General features: G+C 30.9%; 1 non-coding gene across 1 annotated transcript; it reads right to left on the reverse strand.

Moving 5' to 3' along the window:
* Positions 1-12,032: 12,032 nt before the first annotated feature.
* Positions 12,033-12,133, reverse strand: LOC113767204. Its single transcript, XR_003467923.1, has one exon. It is a non-coding gene; the product is annotated as a U6 spliceosomal RNA (small nuclear RNA).
* Positions 12,134-17,367: the final 5,234 nt, after the last annotated feature.

The following is a 17,367-nucleotide window of genomic DNA, read 5'->3' on the forward strand; positions in this document are numbered from 1 at the left end:
ATTTGAGAATCCTTGTCTTGGGCAAAACTTTAACCACCTACAAACAGGAAAACCATTTATAAGATCGAGTGAATCGGAAACAATTAATCAAAAAAAGATTGCTGAAAATACTTGGTTTAATATCCACTTAAGGTTCATAGAACAAATATTCAAAAGGTTCGAACAAGAGACAATTTTCTGTCCTAAAAGACAAAAAATTGAACACAAAGCATTCAAAAGAGTAGCATCCCAAGATCTTTTGTAATTCAAAATTTTGGCCAATGACCAACTTGGCAGAGAAGTTCCTGATTCCTAGAGAAGAAATTCATTAGTTCTTTAAGTGTTGGAAACCCAATGAAGGAAAAAGAAACAGAAGAACCGAAGCAAAAGGAAATACATTTTGAAGATGAAGAAATATATTTTAAACAAGTGTATCTTTTTAGTTACCATAGGGATTGCTTTTTTGAGCAGATCAACAAAATAACTGTGTGAAAGACGCCAAAAAATGATTAAAAAGAAAATTTGAATGAGTTTGAAAAGAGCAAAGGCCATTGAAAATAACCAAAGAGAAAAGCATACTAGGTCTGAAGAGAGCAATTTAAAGGAAAAAATTAAATCAGAATGATATAACAAAACTTACGTTTTCCCTCACCAGTTGTTCTTCACAGGTGGCCATTTTTGCTTCCAGCTCCAGAAGAAATCCAAGAAAGGCAAAAGCTTAGGTTGAGCTAAATAAACAAAAGGACATTTTCTTTAGCAAATTATAGGCACATAAGTAGGTGAGATAATTTAAGAGAGCACTCAAGTTTTGAGACTTCAATCTTACCAGTCTCAAATGCAGGTAAGAATAACACAAAGCATCTACAACCAGACAACACCATGGAAAAGAAAATTTCCTAAACAATCCAACTTGTAAAATTACTTAAGAGGTAATCTATAAGCTTAAGCAGCAGTCCATCGGAGGGGAAGAGCTTATATTGTCCTCTAGGCAATGCAATAAATGAAGGAAAATACAGGCTGCAAAACCATGTAAAACCCATGGCTGGCAAGGGTAGCCTCAGCACAAGCTAGGACACTACTGAGTCATGAGAAATTTTGTGATTACATCTTTAACAGACATTATTCATGAAGCAACAATATACATTGGCAAGTAGAACACAAAAATGGAAATCCTATCCCTTACAATGCTTGGTAATGAACAAAACGGAAAGATGATTACCAAACATCACTAAGAAGCTCTATTTTGTTTGGCTATGAGCTCAAAACTATCACTGAAAGATGATCGTTAAGCACCTGATGATCCAAATGTCCAAATAGTGGAAAATACACAGGAATACAAGATTTATTATTCAATCCTTTATCAGCTATGTAATAGTTGTACCCAGAGCTGATTCACCTATATAATGGAATAGAGAATCATAGAGGTTAAGCCAATACCTTAAAATTCAATCACCACAAAAAATTGCACAAGAAAGTAACACCTTAAGGACCACTACGAGCTAAAAGATTGCAACGACTATGGCAGCTTTTTTCCTTCATGATTAGTATATCAATCTAATAAAATTCCCCACAAATTAGAGACCAAAACAAAGTAAACATTGAATTTGCTAGATCCATAAACCTAATTACCACTTCCATACACAATATAGCAAGGTCAATGAAAATAACACCATTCAAACAAACAAAAATTTGCACTAAAATTAACTATCCAAAATATCAACATTTCAATTTCTACCTAATGAAAACAACCTCTGATGAGATGTTTCTGCACATGTGAGAAGTGCCATTTTGTTAACATAGTTCCGTAAAATGTGTATACTGCCATTCCCAACCAAAAAATGCCCACTTACATTTGACCTAATGTGACCAAATATCATAAATAGCAGCCAAATTTTAACAAAGACAGATATGGCAACTCACAATCAAATCTTAAAGACAAATTTAGTACCTCTATCTTAACATTTTCCAGGCCGTTGTCAGATTTTATAAGGCTGACAGCCATGAGAAATAAAAACCCCTAAAAAGAGACTAAATAAGGAAAAGTTTTGCAAATTCACCAAATTTCACATACAATACATAATTAAAGCTTTCTAAATCTGCAATTGAGTTTCTTAATCTGAGAAGTCACCATGAAAGAAAAGAAAAGCTTGAGTTTAGTCATATTTACCAGTCCAATATCATCATTCCGGATAATGATATACGTCATTGTGCGCTTGCGGATATCAAAACAGTCATAGCAGAATGGAATAGAGTAGCTCACATAAAGACCAATCGAGACTTATGTACTGCACTTGGAATTGATTTTTCTATCTTCCAACAAAATAGTGTTTGCTTATTAGTGTATTTCAGGTAATATCTTGATGTATTGTTGTGGGTATTCCCTTTGATGCTGATCAATCGAAAGAAAGCTCATTAGAAAAAAGGGATAATAAGTATAGATATGTATATGACCCTGTGAGGTGAATCGTACACCACTCCAAAAAAAACAAAAAAAAAAAAGGATAAAAACCATCCCTTGATTGTATATCTCAATTCCTCATCTTGTAACCAGGAAAAATGGATATGTAGAAACCAAAAAAAAAAGGGTTCCGAAGAAGAAAAAAATACAATACTATATACAGTTTATAGACAGCACCAAACCAGTAACTTTGAGTGAAGAATTTCTAGGAGATCACGAGAGAGTGAAGCAGAAAAATATAAAGAGAAAGTGGAGTTATACAGTACCCATACCACATGGCCAAATCCAGTTAATATTTTCTTTTCTTGACTGCAGCAAACTGAGAAAAATTCTTAAGGGAAAAAATTTTCAGAACATAACGTGAACTTTATAAATACCAGATCTCTGAGGAACAAAACAACAGACCTGGAAAAGTAAAAATCATGCTGAAGGATAAAATTGACTCCAAAATTCCGACTGCTATCAGCCAAGAATCGAAAAAATAATTAGCCAGTACTTCCAAAAAATAATTATTGGCTGATTATAATTAGCCAAGAAAAAACCACCAAAAAAAGGCCAAAATCCTAAATTTCCAGTTAGCAAGCACCGATTGTTTATGCTTGATCCCCCCCCCCCCAAAAAAAACAAAAAAAAATAGAGACAAGCTAATGCATTTCAAACATTAGCAGTCATGCATTAGAAAAGCAATAAGTTAACCACGGTATGTGACATTAAATGTTGGCAAATTCACCTGCTAAACACATTCTCTCACATCATCCTAAAATTTCTAATTCCCATCCTGCTTAGTAAAATAGAACACTACAATAAAACATCACCAGAATGAGAAAATCATCAATTGTGTGACTGCAAAACTATGTGCAAGTAGATGGAAAGTAATAAAAACTTTAAGAATTGTGTACTACCATCCATAAACCATTCACAATTTGAAGAAATGTAAGCTCATTTAAGTATCTTGTTCAAATCCACAAGAAATTTTTAGCACCATCAACCCGCAAATTACATACAAACAAGCTCAAATTTGGATGGAATCAACCATAATTAATGCAAACTAAGTACTACATTTCATCATGAACCAAATTTAACAAAAAAATAATTACTACTATCAACCTTTTTGGATGAAAACATTATGCATTATTATCATTTTCATATCCAAATAACTACCTTTACCAAGCATCCACCTCAGTGTAATATAACTCCTTTCTCCTTTACCTAATCCCTATAGCATTATGTAACTGACTTTTTACATTATCATCAAGTAAATAAAAACAGGTCATTAATTGAAGCCGTCCCACTCAAGGAATAAACACTTGCATTACAGTTCCCTACCCATCTTAAACTTGGCATCAGACCACATCAATTTGCATAAATGATTATTCTAAGCAATTATTTCATGTGAATAGATACAGGCCATGAATGTACACACATAACAAAACAAAAATCGCATTTTCCATGTAAAAATGTGAATATGGCATTTTTCCCAAGGACTAAATTTTTTCATACTCAACCTTACCACAACTTAATAGAAAACTCATTATTCTTGCCTAAAATCTAATAAAAAAACCTTTGGCAGGTAGTGTAGGTAGATTATCTAGTGTATTGCTGGCATAATAAAGCTCTAATAACTTAACAAAATTGTAAACCCACTAATAAGTATTCATTAGCTAAAATGAGTCTCATTTTGAAAATACTCCAGAATATTCATGTTTTTGCATGAATGTACCTTGCCTCTGCATTTTCCAGTAATTATTGCAATAGCAAAATGATAAGAAATGTCTTGCAAAGATCCTCTCATCTGATTTAAATAAAAAAAGGCAATCTGTTCCAATACAAATCTAGATTTGGTCACAATGAACGAGAACCAATTTAACCAATTTATCATGCCATCGACATAAAACATATACGATCCAAAATATTTAGTTCAAGAGAATTAACCAATAATTAAAACATTGCCTGCAATTCATCAATTTGTTATAATAAAAATAAAAAATTCACCATAATTGCATTCACAAAATAGTCACACCAAGGACAACCTCAAGAAAATATGTGATACCCTATATTAAAGAACAACTTATGGTAGAATTTGTTGATTCACATACCAATTCAAGTTCAATGGTAAATTAGAACAGCCAAAATTGTTCAAAATACAAAGAAAATAACAACTTGGGATCCATTTATCTCTAATGGCAGCTTGCTCAACAAAATCTGCTAGCAAGGAGGCAACGACCTTTTCCTTCAATGATATTGCAATGACAAATGCAAGAAAATTCAAAATGCTTTAGTAATTTATTCAAGACGGACACAAAAATGGAAAAACAAGACCCATAACTCAGTATCATAGAGTGCCAACAACCAACTACAAAATTCTTAAATCGGCATATACTCGTATCTAGAACCATAGGTACAAGAAAATTTAAATGCAAAATCAGATCCTAACATGAATATGAATATTAACATGACAATGAAAACAACAACCACATCATAGTAGCTCTATTAGTTTTTTTTTTTTAAAGAAGGTAATAATATGATCATTCCTTTCTTAAAACTTCAAATCCATTACCTTAATGAATCCAATCTCCTTAGCATTGCTGCGGAAGCATTGTCTGCAGCACATCAGGTCATACTTTCTGATAATACCATGGGAGTTTCCACACACACGGCTGTCAAAACAAACCAACGTAAAACCATAATCAACAAGTCAAATTATCAAATAGTTCAATTAGGTATTTAAAAAAGAAAAAGCACCAAACCACCAGGAGGAGAAAATATCCATGTGGTCAGGTACAATTCTTAAAATGCCATAGCGAATAATACCGTTATCACTACAAAATACTACTTACAATAGCTCACTAAACTCCCAAAATTCAGTCGAGCCATCAATGACACAAGACTTTTTTAGCATGAAAATCACATTGACCCGTCATTAGGACCAATTTAACTTGAAAACAAGATTATATACCATATGATCTAGTATACAAGGCAGCACACCATAAACCTACAATTTCTTGAAATCCAATCAAGGACTCCAGCATCACTGATACAAACAGCAGATTATACTGGTAGACAAAATCACAATAAATGGGACTAAGAACGACAAAATAAAAAAGATTCAAGAACCCCACATAATAAACATTCAGACAGAATTAGACAACTGGAAAAGGATGAAGAGCAAGTACTTTATTTCAGGAACATTGATCTGTTTTTTCTATTTTCTTCCTTAAACTGAGAGGGTTTGAGAGGCATGGGAAACAATGTTAAAGAATACACTTTTTTGAGAAAATAACCTTATGAATCTACCTTCAAAAGGGAAAAACAAAACTTACAAAACCGCGTGAAGATGGTGGAGGAAATTTCCAGATTATGTACCTGCAACATGACAACATCATAAAAGGGAAAAAAATTAGACAACTAATCTGGTAAATAATAGGAGACAAAAAATACCAAAAGGCCAAATATCTGAGGAAAGGACACGAGGTGTCAGAAAAGACAGCAATCATGATACTTATGCAATAGCAATGAAATGGAGGCTACATTTCCAAAAAAGGGCAGTAAATGCAACAGCACAAGTATGATCAGTCTGGAACAAAATTTTCATTATATGCTAATTCAGAGCCAACTACAATGTCACAGAGTAATAGGCAATAGACATGAAACTTCCAATACAAGCCCTTACACATAAACTCCCAATTACAAGGCTAATTTGTAAGAAATTCCTGGGGAAGTGTCACCATAGCAAAAAGAAAAGAAAGTTAACTGATTTAATCCAGTTCTTTGGATTATAGGGATAACAGCACATTTTCTGTGTCCTAATGTGTCCAAACAGAGAAAAAAGAAATCTGGCAAAATTAAAACAGAGAGGACGAAGCTACAATCTTTGCAATTTCAAGACCTATACATTTAAAATAGCGTTAACGACTACCGATGATTGTTGTGTGTTTTCTTATGGTTGTTACCTTACATCCGGGTGTGTGTGTGTTTTCTTATGGTTGTTGAAGACTACCGATGATGGTCTTCTTTCATTTAAATAGGTTTTGGGAAGATTTTCCGTTAAAAGATGTCTGAAATTTTCTATATTTCTGTCTAATTTCTTTCCATAACTTTCCACAGAAAAAAAGTGCATATAATAAGTAGAAAACACAAAAAACATTTCACCAAAAAAGAGAAATGCATTCTTATAGAATCCCATCAATAATACAAAGCATCCTATCAATAATTTCAATTTCATAACTCTCATTAAAATGAAACAAACAAAATTCGAATCAGTGATCAAAACTTGAACTTCATAAACGTCCATGCACTAGTCTAACGTTGGCGAATTCTGGGACTTGCGCATAATATTTACTATAGTTTCTTGACCTAATATAAGTTTGCCAGTGTCAAGTGAAAAAGGCAAATAATCTGCAACTCTAACCATCAAATGCTACCACCACGAGATGGGCTAAAAATTCTTCCGAGTGCAGTTCAAGAACTCAGTAGAAACTGCTGAATCGAGTTACATTGCTCGGAAATTTACAAAGAACCAAAAATAGAGAAGCAAAAAACGAACTGCTTAGAATCAGAGGGAGAAGAAGGACTTACGAGGACAGCACTAATCGGCGGGGACAACACCGGCAAGTGGCACGAGGTGTCAGAAATAATAGGAGAAAAAGAACTAAAAGACTAATAAACATAGTTTGGAAAAAATGAAGCAATAAGAGAATTTGAAGCAAAAAAAGTTCCAGCCAACTTTTCGATTTTCTTGTCGTCTATCAGAAAGAAATTGAAGAGAGAAAAGTGCAGTTTTCTTCGTGATGATGAGGATGAGGAAGAAGACGAGAAGAAAGAGACCGGAAACCTTTATGGCAGGAAGCCTTTGACCATTTCTACCGTAGGCAGCCCCTCAGAGCATGACACATGTATTTGTAAAATGAAGAGCTCACGGATCGTTATGTTGCAGTGGTAACATCCATGGAGATAAACCAAACAAGACATATACGGATGCAGCCTTTTTTTCCCTCCAATTCCTCCGTTCACTGTGCATTGTTTCTCCACTGCTTTATTACATTTAAAAAATTGTGAAACTATAATTTTCTAATAAAATTAATAATAACATACCAACAATATATACCCATGACATAAATATACTAAGCAATTATAAAAATATTTTGGATTATATAGTTACTTTAGAAGTTGCTCCCAAACACCGTGCAACTAAATTTTTCATTCAAACTAACGATAGTACGAAAAAAAAGACTAATTAACGAAAATACGATCTCGAAAAATTTTTAATTCACAGTCACAATATGTGAATTCGTGATAAATACAAAAAAGTATGGTACTTTGATCATATAATGAAGGAAAGCCATAAAGAGTAGGCCATTTAAGGGAAAAGTTTTCATTAATAAAAATACCAGCTCTTCACGGCTTTCTTATCAGTCCTCCAGCGTATAAGCAAAGTGCCAATAATTAAATTAGTAATTTTTTCAATTTATACATAATTAAAATTTTTTTTTTTGCATTTTCACAAAAAACAAATGAAAATTTTTTATCAGAAAGCACAAAAGTCAAATTGATTTGTCTAAAAGGGAAAGGAATAGCAGATATGTACAGTACTTGTATTTCACGTTCGAAATGCTACAGTGTTGTTTTTGAAAAACATCCCAAAAAACATCTAATTCAAACAGAACCAATTTTCATTATTTAAAATACCAAATTTGTGAATGTGTTTTAACTATTATCCATTGATATCCTAAAGTATCATTTTCCCATCAAATATCAGCTCTTTAACACCCATTTTTCTATAAACAAATTTATTTATCGGATAAAATAAAAATATATCCGTTTTACAATAAATAGCTATTTCCAAGAAATAACTGGTGTTTTATTGAAAAACAGGTTTATTTTTATTTTATCCGATAAATAAATTTATTTATAGAAAAATGGATACTCTGTTCTTATAATAGAGGAAAGCCATAAAGAGCTGGTGTTTTATGGAAAAATGGGTACTCTGTTCTTATAATAGAGGAAAGCCATAAAGAACTAGTTTTTTATTGAAAAACAAGTATATTTTTATTTTATCCGATAAATAAATTTGTTTATGGAAAAATGGGTGTTAAAGCGCTGGTATTTGATGAAAAAAGATACTTTAGGATACCAATAGATAATAGTTAAAACACATTCACAGATTTGGTATTTTAAAAAAATTTGTTTTTCAATAAAATACCAGCTATTTATTAGAAAATGGGTATATTTTTGTTTTATCCGATAAATAAATTTATTTATGAAAAATGGGTGTTAAAGAGTTGGTATTTGATGGAAAAATGATACTTTAGAATATCAATGGATAACAGTTAAAACGCATTCACAGATTTGGTATTTTAAATAAGGGAAAGTCATTAAAAATGTCCCTCACATTTTACAAAATAACTTTTTTCGTCCCTCGATTTTAAAAATATAATTTTACGTTCCTTACAAATTTACATTGGTCAAATTTGGTTCCTACTGAGGTTTCCGACTAGTTTTTTATCGGAATTCACCACGTGCCTTGCACATGATCATATTTTAAGGGGAAATTTATCAAATCAAATTTTATATAATTCGATTAATAATCCCTCACATTTCATAAAATAAATTTTTTCGTCCTTCATATTTTTCAAAATGAATTTTTTCATCTTTTATTGATCATGTATGTGAATAATTTTTTTTAAATCCATGTATATATTTACTTGATTTCACCTGAACAGTATGAATAGCATGTGAAATCAAATAGAAATATATTACACACTATTCGTATTGCTCAAGTGAAATTAAATAGATATATACATGAGTTTAAAAAATTTATTAGTTTTTCATTTATATTCATTTTCTTTTACTCAAAATTTGAAAATAAAGAAGACATTTAATCCTAAATATTATCGAATGTTTATATCGAATTAAATTTGGATAGAAAAGTAAATAAAAGAAATGTATGACAAAAAAAATAAGTGATTTGCACTTTCAAATTTTAACACAATCACAATGCAAGTAATTCAACTGTTGGTCTTAAAAGTGTCGAGTAGAAATTTCAAATTTAAACTGAAATTTGTTAACACAATTATAGAATTCGAGTTAGCACCCATTAATTAGATGACCTTATTATACAACTCAATAAATAAATTATTACCAAAAGAGAAATGTCACAAATATTGAATAGGTTCAAATGGTGAAATCATATAAATATATACATGGGTTTCAAACAAAATTATTAGTTTAAAACCCTATATATATCTATTGAATAGTATGTGTATAACTACGATTAGCATGTTTAGATGAAATCCAATAGAGATAAATTACATGTTCTTCATACTGTTCAGGTAAAATCAAATAGACATATACGTGGGTTTATAGAAAAAAAGTTATTCGTATACATGATCAATGAGGGATGGAAAAATTTATTTTAAAAATTTATGAGGGATGAAAAATTTCATTTTTTAAATGTGAGGAACGAAGCAACTTATTTTGTAAAATGTTAGGGATGAAAAAATTCATTTTGTGAAATATGAAGGACTATGAATCAGATTATGTAAAAATTTGATTTGATAATTTTACCCTTAAAAAATGATCACATGCAAGTCACGTGGTGGATTCCGGCAAAAACTAGTCGGAAACCTAGGTAGGGATCAAATTTGGTCAATGTGAATTTGTAAAGGACGTAAAATTACACTTTTAAATGTGAGGTACAAAAAAAGTCATCTTGTAAAATGTGATGGACGTATTGAATTTTTCCTTTAAATGATGAAGATTGGTTCCGTTTGAATTAGATACTTTTGAGGGTGTTTTTCAAAAACAGCACTGTAGCATTTGAACGTGAAATACAAGTACTGTACATATCTGCTATTCCTTTTCGTTTTAGACCAATCATTTTGACTTTTGTGCTTTTTGATAAAAAATTTCATTTGTTTTTTGTGGAAATGCAAAAAAAAAAATTATGTATAAATAATTTAAATTATTGGCACTTTGCTCATACGTTGGAGGACTGATAAGAAAGCCGTGAAGAGTTGGTATTTTTATTAATGAAAACTTTTCTCGTAAATGGCCTGCTCTTTATGGCTTTCCTTCATTATATGATCAAAGTACCATACTATTTTGTATTTATCACGAATTAACATATTGTGACTGTGAATTAAAAATTTTTCGAGATCGTGTTTTCATTAATTAGTCTTTTTTTCGTACTATCGTTAGTTTGAATAAAAAATTTAGTTGCACGGTGTTTGGGAGCAACTTCTAAAGTAACTATATAATCCTAATAATTTTTATAATTGCTTAGTATATTTACCCATGGGTATATATTGTTGGTATGTTGTTATTAATTTTATTAAATTGTTTGGTATATTAGGTGTAGAAAATTATAGTTTCATAATTTTTTAAATGTAATAAAGCAGTGGGGAAACAATGCATAGTGAACGGAGGAATTGGAAGGGAAAAAAGGTTGCATCCGGACATGTCTTGTTTGATTTGTCTCCATGTGCGTTACCACTGCAATATAACGGTCCGTGAGCTCCTATTTTACAAATATACGTGTCATGTTCTGAGGAGCTACCTATGGTAGAAAGGTTCTTACCATAAAGGTATCCGAAAGAGACCACGGGTTAGAGAGAGGGAGTCGGATGGGTAATGAAAGGAGTGGAGAAAAGGTAACCCACTATTATCACTGAAAAGTTGGGAGCAGGCAACCTTCTCCCATCAATCACCTCTGCATTTAAAAAAAAACACACACACACACACACATGGACGAACATACTCCAGCCAATAACGATTGGCCACATCAGCAAAACAACCATTCCTTTTAGCCATGGCATTCCCTCTTTTATATAGATGTTAATAATTAGGTAACAAATAGCCCTAGTAAGGATTTTTTTTTTTTTTTGGTAACAAATAAATTAAGGTGTAATTTCATTTTGCCTTAATTCTTGCCTCGTTTTCACTCAATATCTCATGTTTATTACTTTGGCAGTGATGGGACGGTGAGCAAAGCTGATGAACACTTTAATTGCTAGCCCAGTAGACTCTTGTACATTTTTGGGTGCTATTCAAGTATTTTCCTAATCATTCTAGCAGTATAAAACATCACGTTTACCATTGAAAAATCATGTCTCTATAATATACGTTTTACATAAGCACTTTTTTCCCTAATCACTTCAATTCATCACATGAATAGCCAAACATAAAAGATATTCAACATCATGTTTACCTTTCTAAAATCAAATCTCTACAATATAACGTTTTATATCTGAGGGCCAAATTGTGCCCAACTAAAAATTACCTAAGCCAAGATTCAAAACATGTTATTGCAACATTATTCTAGTCAAACAATTATTCTTTGTCTATTACTCTTGTTCTTTTTGTAATTTTATCCAAGATACTATTCTTTTTGTAATTACCATTGTTAATTAACAATAAAACAAATCGTCCCAGTGAGTTAAACTAAGTCATGATCAACCCGGTATCAGTGGTTCATAGAGTTATCCCAAATAGACTCGGCAATCAGCACAGAAAAGCCCAAATTCTAACATCATTGTATCAGTCGTCTTTAGATTTAGACCAAATAGATTTAGACCCAAACAAGTATAGATGAACCCAAAAAAATTCGGACCACTTCTCAATTTGTGCGTGTGATCCTTGCACAAGGGCCATGCTAAGCATCTTTGAATGGTTCCAATTAGGGGTGCAAACGAATTGAGCCAATCGCGAGCGGGTTTCGATTCAAGCTCGCCTCGAGCTCGAACTGATCGAGTCAAAGTCAAACTCGAATTCGAGATCAAAATATTAAACTCATTAGCTCGCGAGCCGGGAGCTTGAGTATATATATATATATTTTTTATTTTAATAGTAAAATTACATAAATATTCTTAATATTTTATTATTTATTAAGAAAAAATATTATTTTATTTATTTTTTAAAAAATAAAATAATTATTTTTATTTTTCAAGCTCAAGCTTCAAAATTGTCAGCTCGTCGAGCTCGAGTTCGAATTCGAATTCGATAAAATTAAATCAAAACTCGACTCGATTAGGCCAAAGGTTGACTCGACTCGGCTCGTTTACAATCCTAATTCCAGTTTTAGCAAATATCCTAGTTCCAATTGGGCTTTTTAAGTTGAGTTTTAGCAATTTCAAACTCAATTCACAAATTATACGGATTTTTGGGTTTTGGATTCATATTAAAATGTTCAAACTTAATTCACACTATTATATGAGTTTCGGGGCCAAATTTTGATAGCCCAAACTCATAATTAAATACCTAATTTATAATATATTTTATAATTATGAATTAATATAAATTTATATATAAATGATCAACATTTTATATCTTAATGTGTATAATTATAAATTATAGATATTATTATATATTTTTATATATATATAATTATAGTCATATATGGGTAGGGTTTTAATCAAGTTTGAGCCTTGTATATTCTAAACTCAGATCACATTTAGTTTAGATCTAATATTTAAATTCAAGTTTTGTCTGACCCAATTAAAGTTTAGGTTCAATGAGTTTTTTTTGAGCCGAACAGGTCAAACTCGGGTTGACTCGATCCCATTGACATTCCTACTAAAGGGACGCTTAAGACTGTAGGAGAGGCAAATATAATTTCATGTGCACGACCAATGAGGCAAACAACATTGAACTATTGAATACATATGCATTTTGCCTAATTTTTCATCCGCAAAAGGAGAACACAACTTCACTTGAATCATTCTAATTTCTCTTACCCTCTCCTCATTTCTTAAATTTCACCTTTTCCTTACTAGAAAAAAAATTAAAAAAAAAAAGAACAAAGTTCATTTGAATGTGTTAGGAAGAAACACCTCGAGAGATCCCATCAACGAACCCAATATGTAAGTTAGAAATCCAACTCTATTCCAAAAGTTTAAGTTATTAGGTTTTGGACCCTTATTTATATATTAACCGCTCTTTTTTCATCTCTCGAATCAATGTGGAACATAACTCTTTACTCATGAGTCTAACAAATCTCTCCCTTTATGAATAACTCCTTACATTAAACCCAAGTTTATAAGTTTTTTTTTCGAATCCACTTTAATATTCAACACAATCCCATCTTACCACCAAGAACACCTTTCCTTTCAATCATGGACTCATTTTCTTCAACATCCAAACCGAATTCTAAACGCTCGCGAGCCCTTGGCTCCTTGGTCTAATACCAACCGGACCCTCTGCCAAACCCATGGCATATCTAATCCAACATCAGTCAAAACTCCTTGATAATTCGATCCACTACCAACATTTGAATTTACCTTTATTATTTTGATTTATGTGGGTTTGTTTTAATTATTTTATATTTTCTGTTCAGTTGCGAATGATCTTATAAATATTACTATCAATATCAATAATATTCCTATGTTAAATGGCACAAATTTCAAGTTTTGAAAAGAAAATCTCTTGATAGTTCTTGGAGTAATGGATTTTGACCTTGCGTTAAGGATTGATTTTTATCCACCTCTTACAGATCAGAGTACTTTTGATAAAAAAAAAGAGATAAGAAAAGATGGGAGAGATCGACTCGCTTGTGTTTGATAATCATTAAAAAGACCGTTCCAGAAATATTTAGAGAAACAATGTCAGAAATGACTTGAGGACATTGAAAAAAAGTTTGTCAAGAATAAAAAAGCTGAAATAAGTACACTCTTGACATGCCTAGTTTCAACAAATATAGTTATAAAAGTAATAGCAGATAGTACATCATGGAAATGTTTCACCTTGTTTATAAATTAAATACATTTAAGTTAGTACTATCTGAAGAGTTACTAGTACATTTGATTTTGATGTCTCTTCCTACACAATTTAGCTAATTTAAATGAGTTACAACTATCAAAAGGAGATCTAGCCTCTAAATGAACTCATCTCACACTGTGTAGATGAAGAAAAAAGATTGAAACAAAATCAGACAGAGAGTGCTCATTTGATTTTAACTACTAATAATAAAAGTAAGGGATATAAAGAAAAAAAAAAGATAAAGAAACTATAGGTACGACACTTCAAAAGAAACAACAAAAAAATTAGTTGATTTGGAAAAAAAACGGTTGTTTCTTCTGTGGACCTGAAGGGCATAAAAAGAAGTATTATACCAACTATCATACTTGGCATGCTAAGAAATGTATGTTTCTTAATTTGATTTGTTTTGAGATTAATTTAATTTCGATACCTAGACACACATAATAGTTAGATTCTGGTGCAACAACTCACAGCAGTATATCTATGTAGGGTTGCTTAAATTGTCGAAAGTTTAATGATAACGAAAAATATATCTATATAGGCAATGGTTAAATAGTTCAACTTAAGATAATAAGAGTTTTTTAGATTATTGTTAAAGATCGAATTTTATTTGGATCTTAATGAAGCATTTATTGTATAGTCTTTTCAATGAAATTTGATTTCTATTTCTATTTTGGATAAATTTGGTTATTTTTGTTCATTTGAAAATAAAAAATTTAAATTATTTCATGATTCAAAATTGGTTGATTCTGATTCTTTATTGCACTATGACAATCTATATTTAATTGATACAATTGTCTCATATAATGAATCTCTGCATTTGAATACTAGAGGAATAGAAAAAAATTAATCAATGAGAATTCGGCTACATTATGGCATAAGAGATTGGATCATATCTCCAGGCAGAGAATGAAAAAAATTGTGTCAAATAAAATTCTTGACCCCTTAAACTTTACAGATTTTGATGATTGTTTTAACTGTATAAAGGGGAAACAAACTAATAAAAAAAGATTTGAAACCAATAAGCTCTTGGACGTTTTAGAATTTATGCATACAGATATTTGTAGGTCATTTCCTACATCTATTTGGAATGATCAACAATAATTTATAACATTCATAGACAATTTTTCAAGATATAGTTAGATATATCTCATTTTTGAAAAATCACAATCGCTGGACGTATTCAAAATTTTTAAAACTGAAGTTAAGAATCAACTCAACAAAAGAATCAAAAGCGACAGATCTGACCTTAGTGGTGAGTACTATATAGATATGACAATTCAGGTAAATAACGTTTAGGACCATTCGCTAAATATATAGAAGAATGCGATATCATCCCATAATACATTATGCCGGATTCATCCAATATGAATGGTGTTACTGAAAGATGAAATAGAGTGTTTAAAGATATGGTAAAGAGTATGATATGTCATTCTACTTTACTAGAATTACTCTGGAGAGAAACACTTAAAACTGCAACATATATCGTTAATAGAGTTCCAACTAAAGTAACTGCCAAAACCCCTTATGAGTTTTAGATAGGAAAAAAATTTTAGTTTGAAGCATTTGCATATTTGAAAATGTCTAATTTAGGCAAGTCTTTATAAGCCAAATGAAAAAAAAAATTGGATGCAAGAACGGTTAGTTGTTATTTTATTGAATACTTTGAAATATTTAGGGGTTATAAATTTTATAATTCTATAACTAAACCAATTTTTGAAACAAAAAATACTTGATTATTTGAAGATATCGAGTTTGGGGGACAAGATATAGTTAGGAATCTTGTCTTTGAAGAGAAATATGTTAATATTTTCACAAATGTCATTGATCTTGTTCAAAATTTTATTCCTGATCTTGATCATGATACAATAAATCAAGACAATGTCAAAAAATAAACTGTTATAGAAGAACAAATTCTACCTCTTCAAGAACCAATTCCATTAGAAAAAGAAGAAGTACAGTGCCAAATGATTATATTATTTTTCTCTAAAAATATGAGGATGACACTGGATTGATGAAAGATAATCCAATCAACTTTCATCAAATTATGAAAAGTTTAAATTTTCAAAAGTATATTGATGCCATGAATGAAAAAATTAAATTCATGAAATACAATAATATCTAGAATCTTGTCCCATTGCCAAAAGGAACGAAACCTATTGGTTGTAAATGAATATTTAAAATCAATAGAGATTCGAAAGGTAATGTGAAAAGATGCAAAACTCAACTTGCCGCTATAAATTTACATAACAAGAAGGTATCGGCTATAAATAAATCTTCTCTCCGGTCTTTTCAAAAAATTCTTTGAGAATTATAATGACATTAGTGGCGTATTTCAATCTTGAATTACACCAAATGGATGTAAAGATAGCATTTCTCAATGGTGACATTAATGAAATGATTTATATGGTGTAATAAAAAAATTTTGCATTGAAAGATCCAAAGAATATGATTTGTAAATTTAAAAAATTCATCTAGGGGTTCAAGCAAACATCTCAACAATGATATTTCAAATTTCATCAAATGATCATCTTATTTGATTTTAAAATGAATTTAGTAGATGATTGTTTATACCATAAGTTTTGTGGGAGCAAGTATACATTTTTGATATTATCTGTTGATGACATTTTATTTGCGAACAACGATATAGGCCTATTGCATAAAATTAAGAGATTTCTAACTAAGAATTTTGAGATGAAAAATCGTGATGATGCATCTTTTATGTTAGGTATAAAGATACATCGGGATCACTCTCGAGGTATTTTGGGACTATTACAAAAAGATTATATTAAAAAGATTTTTAAAAGATATAACATGTAAAATTGTAAATCGGGTGATATCCCTGTGGTTAAAAGAGATAAATTTAGTCTCAATCAGTGCCCTAAGAATGCTTTTGAGAAAAAGAAAATGTAAAAGATTTCTTATGCCTCAGTAATAGTCAGTCTAATGTATATTTAGGTCTACACGCATTCGGATATTACATACATTATTAGGATGTTGGATAGATATTTCAATAATTTTGAATTAGATCATTAGAAGGCAATCAAACGGGTTTTGCTGTATTTACTATAAAGTTTATAATCTCATATATCTGAAAGAGTGTTAAATAATCTCTTATAACCTCTTTTACCATGACTGCAGAATTCATAACTTGTTATTAACATCCAATTATGAAATTT

Source organism: Coffea eugenioides, chromosome 3, assembly GCF_003713205.1.
Source record: "Coffea eugenioides isolate CCC68of chromosome 3, Ceug_1.0, whole genome shotgun sequence".
Lineage (NCBI taxonomy): Eukaryota > Viridiplantae > Streptophyta > Magnoliopsida > Gentianales > Rubiaceae > Coffea > Coffea eugenioides.